We start from the raw sequence: 15,089 nt of genomic DNA, 5'->3' as shown, positions 1-15,089 counted from the left end.
TATTCCTCAATACTGTAGGATATGAGCTTTATATATATATATTTTTTAATAAATTATCAGTATTATTGTGGAAGCTCATATCTGGGCTTATAAAGATTTTTATGGAACTATATCCTAGAAAAAACCACGACCAGATTTTTATAATTATTAAAATATTCTTATGCTCTACCGATTGATGCCAAGCAGGAGGCTAATCGTTATTTAATTATAAAAAATAACGTGACATAGTGAACCAGTATTTATTTAATAGTAGTATTTATGAAATATAACTGATTTCCACATTGTCTTTTATGCAATTTTCTATTATATCAATAGGGCCATTCGAATTTTCCGCCGCTTCTTGCCTCTCTCTGTCATGGCTTCCCATGTTCAATTCGTAACAGGTATAGCGGCCACTCAGCCACTCTATAGTTTACTATATTTTAGCTCGTTGTGTTCAAGTCGTCACTCTTCAAGAATCTCTTGTACTCTTCAAGAATACATAACCAAACAAGAAGTAACAAGTCAAGAAACAGAAACGCAGTACCTGCGTGATTAACTTTATTACTCTGTGAAAATTGACCAGTAAATTTTATTTGCCTGGATTTATATATATATTTAGATATATAAACATATATTATAGCCTATATATTTTATGTTATTAAACAATACAAAGTCTACAGATTTCATAGAGCAATATCAACATTAAACTGACATGAAAAAACACGTGCTTGCAGTGTTGCAAAATACAACATTTTTGAATTCAGGTAATGTTAATTATCATATAGATAAAGTTTAGAAAGTTTTAGTTTTCTGTTTTGACAAATCAGGAATCGCGTAAACTCTGTCACTAAAGTAGTTAAAAACCTGACAACGCATTCTAGCAAACATTTCAATCCTCTTGTTTTAAGTAAGTTACCGTACATTTTAGTCAACTGGTTGTTTTTTAATTTCTGCTGGTTGGTTCTCAAATAAAATATATATTTTACAAATTTTTAAATAAATGTAGATTTTTACTAAAAATAATGTTGAAGTTGATAGTTTGATTTACACGTTTACCTTAGGCCACCTACTGCAGAGTATCCAAGTAGGCCTACCGGCACCTGTATTCTTTATATAAATAATGTGCAATGTCTTAGCCTTAGGGTCGTTTACATCAAGCTACCTAGTCAAGTTTTTATGAATTTAAGTTTTGTGTAAAATAAATGTACAACCTATTTTCAAACTTTATGTTTACAATAACAGAAACTTGTATCCGCTATACCATTGATAAACCCTTATTCAAGTTTTGTTGATTCAAACAGATGTTGAAGTCATATTTCTGCAAAAACTCAGCTCTCCCCTAATTTGTTGCGTACCAATGTATTTATTGCGTGTAGATGCATTAAGGAGGGTCTGTTTCCATTATCCTATTCTTATATTTAATTGAATCTTTTGGCTTTTGATTGTTATTTTTATTGTTTTCCAAATGATTCCATTCCATTTTTCAACCTGGCCTTTCCTTGTAAATTATATATGGTGTTCGACTGGTGGCAACTCCTCTGGTAGTTGAAAATTATCTCAGTTGTAACATAAAAGAGGCTGCTAGATCTAAATGGAGATACTCTGGCATTCCAAATAATGCAAAACGCTCTGTCGATTCCGAGATCACAGTAAGCATATTTGTCGATTGGTCTGAGCATGGAAATGCAAATGGAAATCTTGTGTAGTACCTACTCATACACTATAGTAAGAATATAACGATTACAGTTAGTTAGTGGCCCTTTTAAATCAACTGAGAGTACTTTTGAGTAGCATCTAAAAATCTTTTCAAAATGAAATAATGTTTTTCTTGACTATCAACACACACAGTAGCATCATCTAAATAACAGAATGTATCTTCCTGCTTTTCAGTTTTTCAATTCTGTCAAGTACACTTGAAAAAGCAGCCATTCAGTCATTGGTAACGCCAAAAGGTTTTCTTGTAAACTAAAAGAATGAATTCGACGATTCAAAAGCTGGCTCTATCTTTCTTCGGTATAGGGATCTGGTGCTATGCACTTTTCACGTCTATGGAACTGAAGACTTTGTAAAATGCTGCATTGTTGATAATGTCATCAATTCAAGGTAAGGGATAGGCTATGCATCCATATGCGTATATCTATCAATTGTGAATAAATAGAAATATAAATCTGAGTGCCCTTTTTAAATTATTTCGTCATGATAAGTTTTGGCTACTAATGCAATTTTCATTTACAGTTGAAAATAGCATTAGAAGCCGAAACATGTCGTGACGAAATAATCTAAAAAGGGTACTCAGATTTAGCCTATATTTATATTTTCAAAAGTAGCCCTAAAGAAAAAAAAACAATCTATCGTTTGCTCTGGAGCAGTCAATCACCACCCTTTTCTTGTGATTGGCGGTTTGCGTTATTGGTACTTGTGTTTATATTTTTAGTAGATGTTTTATATGTTTAACTAAGTTTACAAACGTAAATAAGTGTATATTATTAACATAGTTTTCGCCCCACTTGGATGTAATGAGCTGGTTTACGTGCGTCATATGGAGGCCGAAAGTGATTGTTTTCTGACCAGGCCGGTAAAATTTTTACGGCCCTAGGGCTGTAAAATAACCTTGAAGTCAGCTGATTCTGATTTGATGTAAACGTGTTTACAAAATAGTTTATGAAACGGAATCAGTTTATGCTTCTAGAATTGAATAAAGTATTTTGTAATAAGATACTATCATTTTATTTGGATGAATGAAATACAAATGAGATATTATAAACTATTCAAATTCAATTTTCAGAGTATAATAGAATCTAACCTCAAACCTCCTAGTACTGCGTTTATCACGGAACATGGTGGATAAACGGAATCATTTTATGCTTCTAGAATTCAATAAAGTATTCTGCAATAATATACTATCATTTTATTTGGATGAATAAAATACAGATAAGATATATATTATTATAAACTATTCAAATAATTCTATTTTCAGAGTAGGATAGAACTTCTAACCTAAACTTCCATTGACATTCAGATTGGCCAAATTTCAAGTGTGCTAAAACAGCTGATCAAAAACTTTTCATTATTTGTGTTTATCATTCAATAATAATTAAAACATTTATAATAATATCATCTTATTGTCATTTGGAAGAATAAAAAGTTTAAACTCAACCTCTTACATAATTGAACATAATCTTTTAGGTTATTTAGACAAATCAGAATAAAAAATAAAAATACTTGGACAATTTCCTGATATTCAGATTACCTACCTCAGATTTTCTAGAGCTTTGACCTTCCACTTTGGCTTTCGGAAGTGCTTATAATAGACAATAAATTATTTTCATATATATATTGTTTATTTTTCTGTGTGGCGAAAAATAACGTTCTCACCATGGGCAAAAATGTTTTTCCGGCTCAAAACCGATTTCGAGCCAGAAAAGTCTCATTTTCGGCCCTAGGTGCGAAATATACTATTACATGTCAACCCTAAGACAAGGACCAAGTTAGGTCCTCTCTCTGACACAGTCAATCCAGATATCTGGTCATGACTAAGGAGAGAAGTATGAAGTAAGTGTGCCCTCCAAGGTAAGTTATTTGGCTTGATAATTTCTATTTCAAGTAATCGTTTAGGCACGCCGCAAAGTAGACTCACGTTAATTCACGAAAAGCAACCCACGCCGAAGAATGTTTTGTAAACCATTGCTATTAGTCCAGTCAATATAGGTCTATATGAAAAGGGGGTGTAGGTCTCTATGTCTACATAAAAAAGGGGGTGTGCTTGCAATTTATATTGTAGTTCTGATTTTTCAATATATTATTTGGGTACATAAGAGAAGTCCAGAACCAATTTCTTCATGCAAAATTTCCTTGTGCTACATACAGGGTGACTCAAAAACCTCGTATTCTCGGCTCATTTTCCAGTTTTCAGCTATTTCTGCCAAATATCGTAATTGGACAGAAAAATTTTCTCTCACCTTTTTTTAGGTTATAAAATTCTGAATAAAATAAGATCATTCGGAACTATCTATTTCCAATGAGTAGGTCCACTTAGTTATGATTTTTTTAAAATGAGTGAAATTTGAAGAAAAAATCAATTTTGATTAATTTTAGTTTTTGATCAACAATATCTTCCGATTGTTACCATTCAGATGTATAATTCAAAATCCCTCTGGGCGTATTTTTGTGCTCTACAATCTGAGATAAGGTAGAGCGCTCTATCTCATATAGATTTCCAGGTACACCTGACAACAATGCTCTTTGTATTGCTGAAACAACTTTGAACCTGAAAACTTTGTATATGCTCTTGTATTGGCTGCTGAAACAAAGCTCTACTTGACACATTAAATTAATCAATAACGTCTTGAAAAAGGCGTGTTCCCAGAGTCACTGAAGCTAGATATAGTTAATCCAATTTATAAAAAAGGGAGTAAGACCAACATTACAGACCAATTTCACTTCTATCAACTTTCAGCAAAATCTTCGAGAAAATACTCTACAACCGTTTTGTTAATTTTTTCTCAAAAGAGAATATATTCAACGAACTTCAATTTGTGATTAGAAGGGGCTTATCCACAATAAATGCAATTGCTGAGTTCACCCAAAAGATTTACGAATGCCTTGACCAAAATAAACCTCTTTCAGGTACTTTCATTGACCTTTCAAAGGCTTTTAACTCAGTTGACCATTCTATAGTATCAACAAAACATGGTATTAGATGTCTAGCATTGATAGTTATGGAGACATATCTTTCAAACAGGCTGCAATGTACAGAAATTGACTTAGAGGTTCAAAATGCAAGTACAAAAGTTAGATCAAATTTGAAAATTGTAAGAAAGAGTGTACCCCAGGGATCTATTCTTGGACCCCTCCTTTTTTTAATCGATGTAAATGATATGCCTAAAATATTGAACAGCCTAATAGTATCATCATATGCAGATGATACATCTCTGCTAACATGGGACAGTTGTACTGCACAGTTGGAGACATCAAATAGACAGGCTCTTGCAGAAATAACAAAGTACTTTAACTCAACTGCTTCAATTGTCAACCCTGAAAAAACCAATGTTGTGCTCTTTGAAGCTTGCAAGCAATTTTCACTGGATCCAAACTGCTCTCGTAGATATGAACCACTAAAAAGTAAGGAAAAATGTGAATTTTCTTGGTATTCACATTGATGAAAAACTGACCTGGGAAGAGCATATCAATAACATCACAAATAAAATAAATAGAAATTCCTACATTCTTGAAGGCTATCCAAATATTTAACTGAAGATCGGCTTCTTCTGGTTTATTATGGAATCGTGTACTCTCATATAGCCTATGGTATAGAGATATGGGGAGGAGCTGCCAATAAATACATGAATAGACTTTTTCTCGTTCAAAAAAGAATATTGATATATTTTTTTGGACTAGGATATAGATACTCTTGTAGAACTACATTTCAAAACTATAAAATATTGACAGTTTATGCTCTCTACATATATAAAACCATAATCTTCATCCACAAAAATTCACATAAATTGACTGCTTCAAGTGACATACATAGCAAAAACACTAGAAACTCTAAATTTTATCACAGGATAAGGGTAAATAAGAAACTAACTGAGAATGATCCGTTTATTAAAGGGGTCATATTTTTCAATAAATTGCCAGAGCAAAACAAATTTCTGAAAGGCAACCAATTAAAATCTCAATAAGAAATATCTTGGGAGACAGGCCGATATATAGTATTAGTGACTACTAATATCAATCATTTTACTATATGATATTGTATATTATATAATATTACTATATCAATAATATATTCTTCATATTTATTCAATTTATAGATTCACTGTTTAACTCTCTTTTTCTTTGTACTGTATAGTGCATATGTTCCTTTTAAAAAATTTTAGAGGCTAGGAAAAACTGACGGTTTCAATCTTGTGATCTTGCTTGATATGGAAATAAACTGATTATTATTATTAAGTATTTACACTACATTTTCTTTGATTGTGGATTGTAGTGATGCGTGGACACCATAATAACTACTAAACTTGAAGTAAGTTTTATAAACACTTTTTTAGCATAAGATTTGAATCTGGAAGTCTACCCCCAATGATGGAGTTATTATGGCGTCCACACATCATTACAAACCACAATCAAAGAAAATGTAGTGTAAATACTTAATAGTGTTTATAAAACTTGAAGAGCTTCCTCTATCAAGAAGTACTGATACTCTTTATCCTTTTATAAAAGCAATTACAACATATTTTGAAAGAGTGTAGGACTATGAGTACTGGTAACCAATTCTGTAACAGTCACGCTTTCAGTTGTGTGCGTTTCATTCAAATTTTTCCAATATTTCTACTTTTAGAATAACTATTACACTCTATGAAATAAAACAAAACTCTAATCGGACTTTGATTGATAAGCTCAAATTCAAATATTCTTTATTCCAGAAAATGCATTTATACAATATTAAATACAATTACAATATTTCTAATAGAAATGTATGGAATACCCCTACAAAGACTATACTATACATCTGTGTGTAGCTCACCCCTACACAGGTCAGCCTGGCGAGGCCTCAATAAGCTTATACAAATGAGCAATAAGATTTTCCAAATGATACCAACTATACGCTAAAATAAATAACTGAAAATTGAAAACTAAAAAAAAGAAACTTTTGGTTGTATACAAACTAGTATATTATAGGTACTTATAGTCCAGTCACTATATCTATTGGTGCTTGCAATTTATATTGTAGACTTTCTGATATCTTAGTATATTATTTGGGTACATAAAAGAAGTCCAGAACCAATTTCTTCATGCAAAATTCCTTGTGCTAGATACAGAGTGGCCCAAAAACCTTGTAGTTTCGGCTAATTTATTAACGATTTAATTCAACTGAACCACATGGTAATTAAATCTCTTTGGCCAGCCTAAGCCAATCACAGTGCATAGAAATAGCACCAAGAAGGTGATCGTTTGAAAGCAACACATGTTAATCTATTATCAGACACCAACCCTGCCTTATCATTTACGCTAGCACATGTACATTGTATGAGAGGAACTATGTATATAAGATTAAGCAGTTTTAAGAATTACACAAATTGAATTATTATTGTAATTAAAGGAATTGTATTCTACTGCTTGCCACTGACGTCATGTTTACGTCACAAGCGTTCTACCAATGGCAAATTTTTATGCAAATTATTACATCGAGATTCTGAGAAGCAAGGTCTAGCCTAGAAGCTTAGAGAAATGACAGCACTTCCCTTTTGAAATCCTCACCGTGCAGATCTCTTTTTATAGTTACCAAAGACCTATTTGTAAAAATTTCTTGTTCGATTTTAAATGTTCTATTTGTGAGCCGATATTTTAGGCCAATTCATTTGTTATTTGTAAATTTCTGTTTTCATCAATTGATAAATTTAAAAGCTTAAAGTAAATTATCCCTTAATTAATTCGGTGAAGGAGATATTTAAATTAAAATTCCCCACGTGCTGAAACCGAAGCCTGGATTGCTGCCGATCAAACGATTTTTGATCTAAAGAAGAAAACCACGACCGCCAAGGAAATTCACGTGAGTTATAAGTTATAAGGGGCCCCAATCTACGCTTCGAAAAATATTTCAGTGCAGAAACATAAATTTTTTCTTCGTTAAATTATTGGCCACGCCGACAAGCGCTTTAGCACTTAAGAATCTAGAATTTACTAATATTTAATTTATACGAACTTGTAGTTGATTAGCTATCCTCCGCTGCCAGAACCACGACCCCGAGCATTTTAAAAATATTTTATAATTCATTTTTTCACTATTTTTTCAAAACTGTTCAATTTTATCAATTGTAAAATTCTGTTGAATCACGCATGGTATCATGCAAGCACAAGAAAATTTTAACTATTCTGTTAATGCTAAATTATTATCAACCTGTAAATCAAATTCTGAACCTGCACTGTATGATTGCATATTTTATTGTAATATATTTCAGTTTTGTTAATTCGCTTTCTGAGTTCGATTATTTCTTAAGCCTGTCAATTATTGTGTCTGATACGTTCTATATCATCAAGAACCATCGAATACGATCGTTGGAATAATTGAATTAAGCTGGATATTGGAACAGGTCTAAGTGGATGTAGCGAGTGGGGTCAGATCGAGATATTTATTCTTTGTCCTTACCTGCTCATACATCAGCTTTTATCTGTTACCTACCTCGACTTAGGAGCGAATGCATCAATTGTACAGCAGAGGCAGCCAGAGATCATATAAATTCCTACAATAGAGCTTAAAACCCGACAAGACTCTGTTCTCGAATATATTCTGAACGATATTTGGTCCAAATACCGTATTTTAATCCTTCAGAACTTATTAGAGACGCAGTCCCGTAAATTATCTACATCGGGATTTTTGCTCGACCTGTATGATTTTGTATGCTCATTCTTCACAGGTAATAATTTTAAGGTATCCGTCTTCAGTGTTTAGCGATCGCTACACTATTTATAAAAATTTCATCACTATACAATTTGTCATTAGAAGAATCAAGGGTGAGCGAGCGTTTAGGCCTCCCGCGATTCCGACAATTGTATTGAATCTTGTAGTGAATCAATCAGTCTGGTGTACATTCAGCGTCCACGCACGCAATTACAAAATTTATAGCCGCTACACCATTGACTCAGTACAAGATTCACTCTACATGTGTGAAGCCATCAAATACCGCTCCACATGATTTGCCGGCCCAACGTGAGGCATTTAGATTCAGCACTACATGATTTGGCAAATCTCTCTACATATGTGAGGCGAGTAAAATCACGCTTTACATGATTTGCCGGCCCAACGTGAGGCATTTAAATATAGCACCACATGATTTGGCGCCCAACAGTGATAGGCATTGAAGAGGTGGATAATCGACTACGAGGATTATTTAGTTGCTCAGTATACTATAGCGCTGACAACGGGAAAATTTTTTGAAAAATTTATGGTTGTGAATTTTTTCGAATTTAATATTAACTGTTCACTATTATATAAAATAACAAGAAGTACCATACCCAATTTTTGAACAGAAAAGAAATTTATCGATTGATGAATTTTTAGAGAAAAAATCGAACTCAGAATTTTATTATCGTGTTATTCGAAAATTGGTCGTACTATAAGTCATAGGTATAAGAGATATCATAAGAAAGGTCATATTATTTGAAGAATATTAGGTCTATATTGAAACAATTTATAAATATTTACAGAAAAGAGGATTGAAGTTATTTACAGTTTTAAAAGTTTTTAAAACATAAAGAGGGAAGTAAAATTAAATCACGGATATATTGTGGAATTCAAGCAGAGCATCACTGCTTTTATATAAAATTTTGCAAAGAACACTAGCCTATATATAGAATTGCGGCAAGAAATTATAAAAGTAAAATATTTATAATAATAGTAATAATAAATTATAAGAGGCGTACCTGTATACCGCATAAGTGTTCACTGTGTATCCTGTATGTTCGTGTCATTTTTATGTTAACGATATTGCTAACTTGACTCATTTTATCACTGAACACATTGTTAAACCACTTTTTCTGTATTTCACTCACTACGAAGCTATAGCAATTTCTATTGGATTTCTTATTAATTATTTTGTATATCACGTCAACACTTTCACGTTTTCATTCACCGCACACGTTTGTTGCATTATTTTCTCACAAAACATGGCAGGAAACGACCAGGTCAATCCAAGTCTGTCGGACACCGAAGACATCTCACCCGATTGTTCGCCGCCATCCGCATCTGCCACCGCATCCGCCGATTTCCATCCCAATGTACTGGATGATTTATCTTCGACGCAGGTGGAGGAGAGTTGCATTCTAGTGGAAGATCCATCGGCCGCCCAAGAGCCGGAGGACGAAACATCGGGAGAGCATACGGACGACGACGCCCCAGTGACAGGAACTCCCATTTCTCGTACTGTTGCTCGGATGAAGAACCAGCGGATGACCGTTAGATGTACACCCGATCCCGCCATGGATATGGACACCCTCCTGAAAGCAATAACCAAGATGAATGAGAAAACAAATGAAGCAATAAACAACTTAAAAGAAGACAATAGACAGTGGAGGGAAGAAATCAGACAGGCAAGGGAAGCCGACAAACAAGCAAGAGAAGAATAAAGAAAGAAAAGAAACAAATGAATGAAACACTAAACAATATAGATAAGAACTACGACCAAATAATTGAAGATACCAAACAAACAAATGAAGAATTAAAGAAAGTATATGAACAGGATTTTGAAAAACCGGAACAAAGGTTGAAGGAAGCAGTAGAGGAAAGCAGGACGGTAACACGGCAAATTGAGGAGAAGTGTCATGCAATGGAAATCAATATTGGACCAGAGATTGAGCCCATGCATGCGGAAGCAGACATAATCGAAGGAGAGGACATAAAACAGTTAAGCGAACATAACACATGTATGGAAAACCAACCCACCGAGAATGTCAGGATTGAAGTCGCGCCGCACCCCGCAGAACGCCGAGAGGGACCAGCCGACATCACCCGCCAGGCCGAGGACGACATCCATCAGGTAGAGGGACAGCCCGTACCACCGCGCGCTGGACACCGGGAGTCCAAGGACGTTGCCCGCCGCGTAGAAGAGCAGCCCGGACCGCCGACCGCCCACATCACCGTCCATCCACCGAGGACAGCGCCTGCAACATATAAACCCAGCATTCATGAAGATAGTCACATAAACAATAGAAATGAAACAGAAAATTACAAAAAGTCAAAGTCACAACTGAAAATAAAAACCTCTAAATCCAAACAACACACAAGTAAAATAGCAGCTTCACAAAAAGAAAAATGGTCTCAAGAAAAATTTATCTACACCGCCGTCATATAAGGCTGAAATCCTACATCAAATCTTTTACCAGCATTCAAGAAAACAGGAAAATAATATCCAGAAGAACCTACAACCACCGCAGTCATGTCCGGTTGAAATCAAACGGACTGTACCCGCCATGCAGAAAAGAAAATATTATTCGGAAAAATACACAGACACCACCGGCATGTAAGGTTTAAAAAGATCAAACTACATGTCACCGGTAAACAAAGAAGAACAACATTGGCTGAAGAGATCTACCTACTTCGTCGGCACATTCGTTTTAAGCCAAGTTTGATAAAACGGATAGTTGCAAATCGGAATTGGACCTTTGAATAACACCGGAATCAAATTTAGATGGGGGCTTAAGAAAGAAATATGTTTAATCACTAAAAGCTACATTTGTGAAGTACATCAGCTATCAAACTTCTTCATGGTCACAGCCTACCCACCGAATCATATCTTTGCAGACTAGCATCTTTCTACTGCAGCCTAATCAACATAACCTAAACTTCGCCGCATCTCAGCTAATAAGGAAATATTATTAATTCACTTCAAATGAAGAAACCGAAATCAACTTTAATAACAGAAGAAAATAAAACTACAAAACAACTCTAAAAATTTACCAACCTGATCAAGCCATCCACCTCGTGTCAGAGTCATCACCGAAACAATCGCCTGGTATCATCTGCACAACTGAAAAATAGAAACAAGAATTATAGTATCCACGGAAAATAATTATAAATTAGAAATAACATGAAGTTAGTAGTGAATAGGAGGAAAGAAAATAAACAAAGTTTATTTGAAAAAATGTGTAAATCTAACCTCGAAATACAGAATCAATAGAAAAATCTATTCAGAACCAAAGCCTGTTCGATAATTTTCTTCGTCCCACCAACCAATGTGTGCGAAATCCTAGAGTCAATGTATAGAATCAAAGCAATATCGTTATTTAATTATTGTAACCTGTCATTTAATGTGAAATTATATGCAAAAACGCAACCAAAAATATATATTTATGTTGAATTGCACGAAATGCGCATGTTCTGTGTTATATGAATGTATCTCTAAAAAACTCCAAAGAAAATGAAATTCTTACCTTCAAATGTGAAATTTATTACTGTTGCATCAAAAGATCATGAATTGAAATTCAAATTGATAAATATAATCTTAAGGACTTAATATTTGTAACCAACATTGATAAAAATCAAGAAAGCCATTTCAAGTGTAACCCTGTTTGTACGCAACGTACTAAGCGCAAATAAGAAATTGCTCGAGTCAAACGGTAGACGATTGTCAAGTCACCGAAGTAAAATCACACTCTCACCCAATTTATGTAAAAGCCAAACAAAGAGTCGAAACCTGTAATAACTATGAAAAAATGATGAAAGTCTATATTTGTTGCAAATACTGTTCAAATCTTAAGAAGTAATATGTGAAATTTTGTATATTTGTTATAGTTATGGGTCTGCTCATAAGCCACCCGTGAATGGAAGTTGTGGAGTTGTTTTAATGAAGGATCCAAAGAGACCTCATTAATTATTGTATTTCGATTGTATCCAATGGAAGGAACAATCAATTATTTATTTTTTCGTAGCCAAAAGTGCACGATATATTGTTTTTAGTGTTAAGTGTTGAGTTTTCGTAGAAGTAAGGAGATGAAATAGTGTATTCATCACAATATCGGATTTTTCAAATAGTCATTGTTTCGACTCGTCTCCCAATTACCTATTAAAATATCCTGGGGGCTTTTGTGTGATGAATCTTTCAAATAGATCTCATGAAAAGAGAGAAAAATTGTGATTACCTTTTAAAATGAAAGAATTTGCTAAAGGAATAGTTAGCGACCGAGCGATAAAGCTTACTTATCAATAACTGTATATTGATAAGAGTACCGTTCTGTACTGAATATTTTTCTAGGAAAATTATTCAATAAAATTATAATTATTTTGCAAATAAAGCACAAATTATTTATGAATCGCTCACTGATTTTGAGGTTACACTTTGTTTACTATCGATCAGATGTTTTTAAAACAGTTCGAACGCAGCTGACTGATTCAAAGTATTGTCAAATGTCACGCTGGCTTCACGTAAGATATAATACCATCTCTAAAAATCAAAACTATCATAAAGGATCAAGAATTTCAAATAAAAAAATAAAATGTATGTGTTATCGTTGAAATTATTTATTATTTAAGAAATTATATTATATGTCAGGTCTTATTGTAACTAAATAGGTCATAGCATGAAATTATATTATTGATAAAATGGCAGAAATTAATTATAACAATCTCAAACCTAATAAAAATTGTACAAGAATATTAATTTATTAATGATTTAATTCAACTGAACCACATGGTAATTAAATCTCTTTGGCAGGTCTAAGCCAATCACAGTGCATAGAAATAGCACCAAGAGGTGATCGTTTGAAAGCAACACATGTTAATCTATTATCAGACACAACCCTGCCTTATCAGTTACACTAGCACATGTACATTGTATGAGAGGAACTATGTCTATAAGATTAAGCAGTTTTAAGAATTACATAAATTGAATTATTATTGTAATTAAAGGAATTGTATTCTACTGCTTGCCACTGACGTCATGTTTACGTCACAAGCGTTCTACCAATGGCAAATTTTTATGCAAATTATTACATCGAGATTCTGAGAAGCAAGGTCTAGCCTAGAAGCTTAGAGAAAAGACAGCACTTCCCTTTTGAAATCCTCACCGTGCAGATCTCTTTTTATAGTTACCAAAGACCTATTTGTAAATTTCTTGTTCGATTTTAAATGTTCTATTTGTGAGCCGATATTTTAGGCCAATTATTTGTTATTTGTAAATTTCTGTTTTCATCAATCGATAAATTTAAAAGCTTAAAGTAAATTATCCCTTAATTAATTCGGTGAAGGAGATATTTAAATTAAAATTCCCCACGTGCTGAAACCGAAGCCTGGATTGCCGCCGATCAAACGATTTTTGATCTAAAGAAGAAAACCACGACCGCCAAGGAAATTCACGTGAGTTATAAGTTATAAGGGGCCCCAATCTACGCTTCGAAAAATATTTCAGTGCAGAAACATAAATTTTTTCTTCGTTAAATTATTGGCCACGCCGACAAGCGCTTTAGCATTAAGAGCCTAGAATTTATTCATATTTAATTTATAAGAATTTGTAGTTGATTAACTATCCTCCGCTGCCTGAACCACGACCCCGAGCATTTTAAAAATATTTTATAATTCATTTTTTCACTATTTTTTCAAAACTGTTCAATTTTATCAATTGTAAAATTCTGTTGAATCACGCATGGTATCATGCAAGCACAAGAAAATTTTTAACTATTCTGTTAATGCTAAATTATTATCAACCTGTAAATCAAATTCTGAACCTGCACTGTATGATTGCATATTTTATTGTAATATATTTCAGTTTTGTTAATTCGCTTTCTGAGTTCGATTATTTCTTAAGCCTGTCAATTATTGTGTCTGATACGTTCTATATCATCAAGAACCGATCGAATACGATCATTGGAATAATTGAATTAAGCTGGATATTGGAACAGGTCTAAGTGGATGTAGCGAGTGGGGTCAGATCGAGATATTTATTCTTTGTCCTTACCTGCTCATATATCGGCTTTTATCTGTTACCTACCTCGACTTAGGAGCGAATGCATCAATTGTACAGCAGAGGCAGCCAGAGATCATATAAATTCCTACAATAGAGCTTAAAACCCGACAAGACTCTGTTCTCGAAATATATTCTGAACGATATTTGGTCCAAATACCGTATTTTAATCCTCCAGAACTTATTAGAGACGCAGTCCCGTAAATTATCTACATCGGGATTTTTGCTCGACCTGTATGATTTTGTATGCTCATTCTTCACAGGTAATAATTTTAAGGTATCCGTCTTCAGTGTTTAGCGATCGCTACACTATTTATAAAAATTTCATCACTATACAATTTGTCATTAGAAGAATCAAGGGTGAGCGAGCGTTTAGGCCTCCCGCGATTCCGACAATTGTATTGAATCTTGTAGTGAATCAATCAGTCTGGTGTACATTCAGCGTCCACGCACGCAATTACAAAATTTATAGCCGCTACACCATTGACTCAGTACAAGATTCACTCTACATGTGTGAAGCCATCAAATACCGCTCCACATGATTTGCCGGCCCAACGTGAGGCATTTAGATTCAGCACTACATGATTTGGCAAATCTCTCTACATATGTGAGGCGAGTAAAATCACGCTTTACATGATTTGCCGGCCCAACGTG

At 33.9% G+C, this 15,089-nt stretch overlaps 1 long non-coding RNA gene across 5 annotated transcripts in view; it reads left to right on the top strand.

Annotated features, from left to right (window-relative positions):
- The first annotated feature begins 471 nt into the window (after window positions 1-471).
- Window positions 472-15,089, top strand: part of LOC111059542 — a 61,230-nt gene continuing 46,612 nt past the window's right edge. For 4 of the 5 annotated variants that reach the window (XR_005570853.1, XR_005570852.1, XR_005570851.1 and 1 more), the window contains exons 1-2: window positions 472-746; window positions 1,873-2,085. This is a non-coding gene — a long non-coding RNA (uncharacterized LOC111059542). The other variant, XR_005570850.1, reaches the window with a different exon arrangement.

The sequence above is a fragment of the Nilaparvata lugens genome, chromosome 3, assembly GCF_014356525.2.
Source record: "Nilaparvata lugens isolate BPH chromosome 3, ASM1435652v1, whole genome shotgun sequence".
Taxonomy (NCBI): Eukaryota; Metazoa; Arthropoda; class Insecta; order Hemiptera; family Delphacidae; genus Nilaparvata; species Nilaparvata lugens.
The sequence above is the reverse complement of the archived record's forward strand: the minus strand, read 5'-3'. Positions and strand labels throughout refer to the sequence as shown.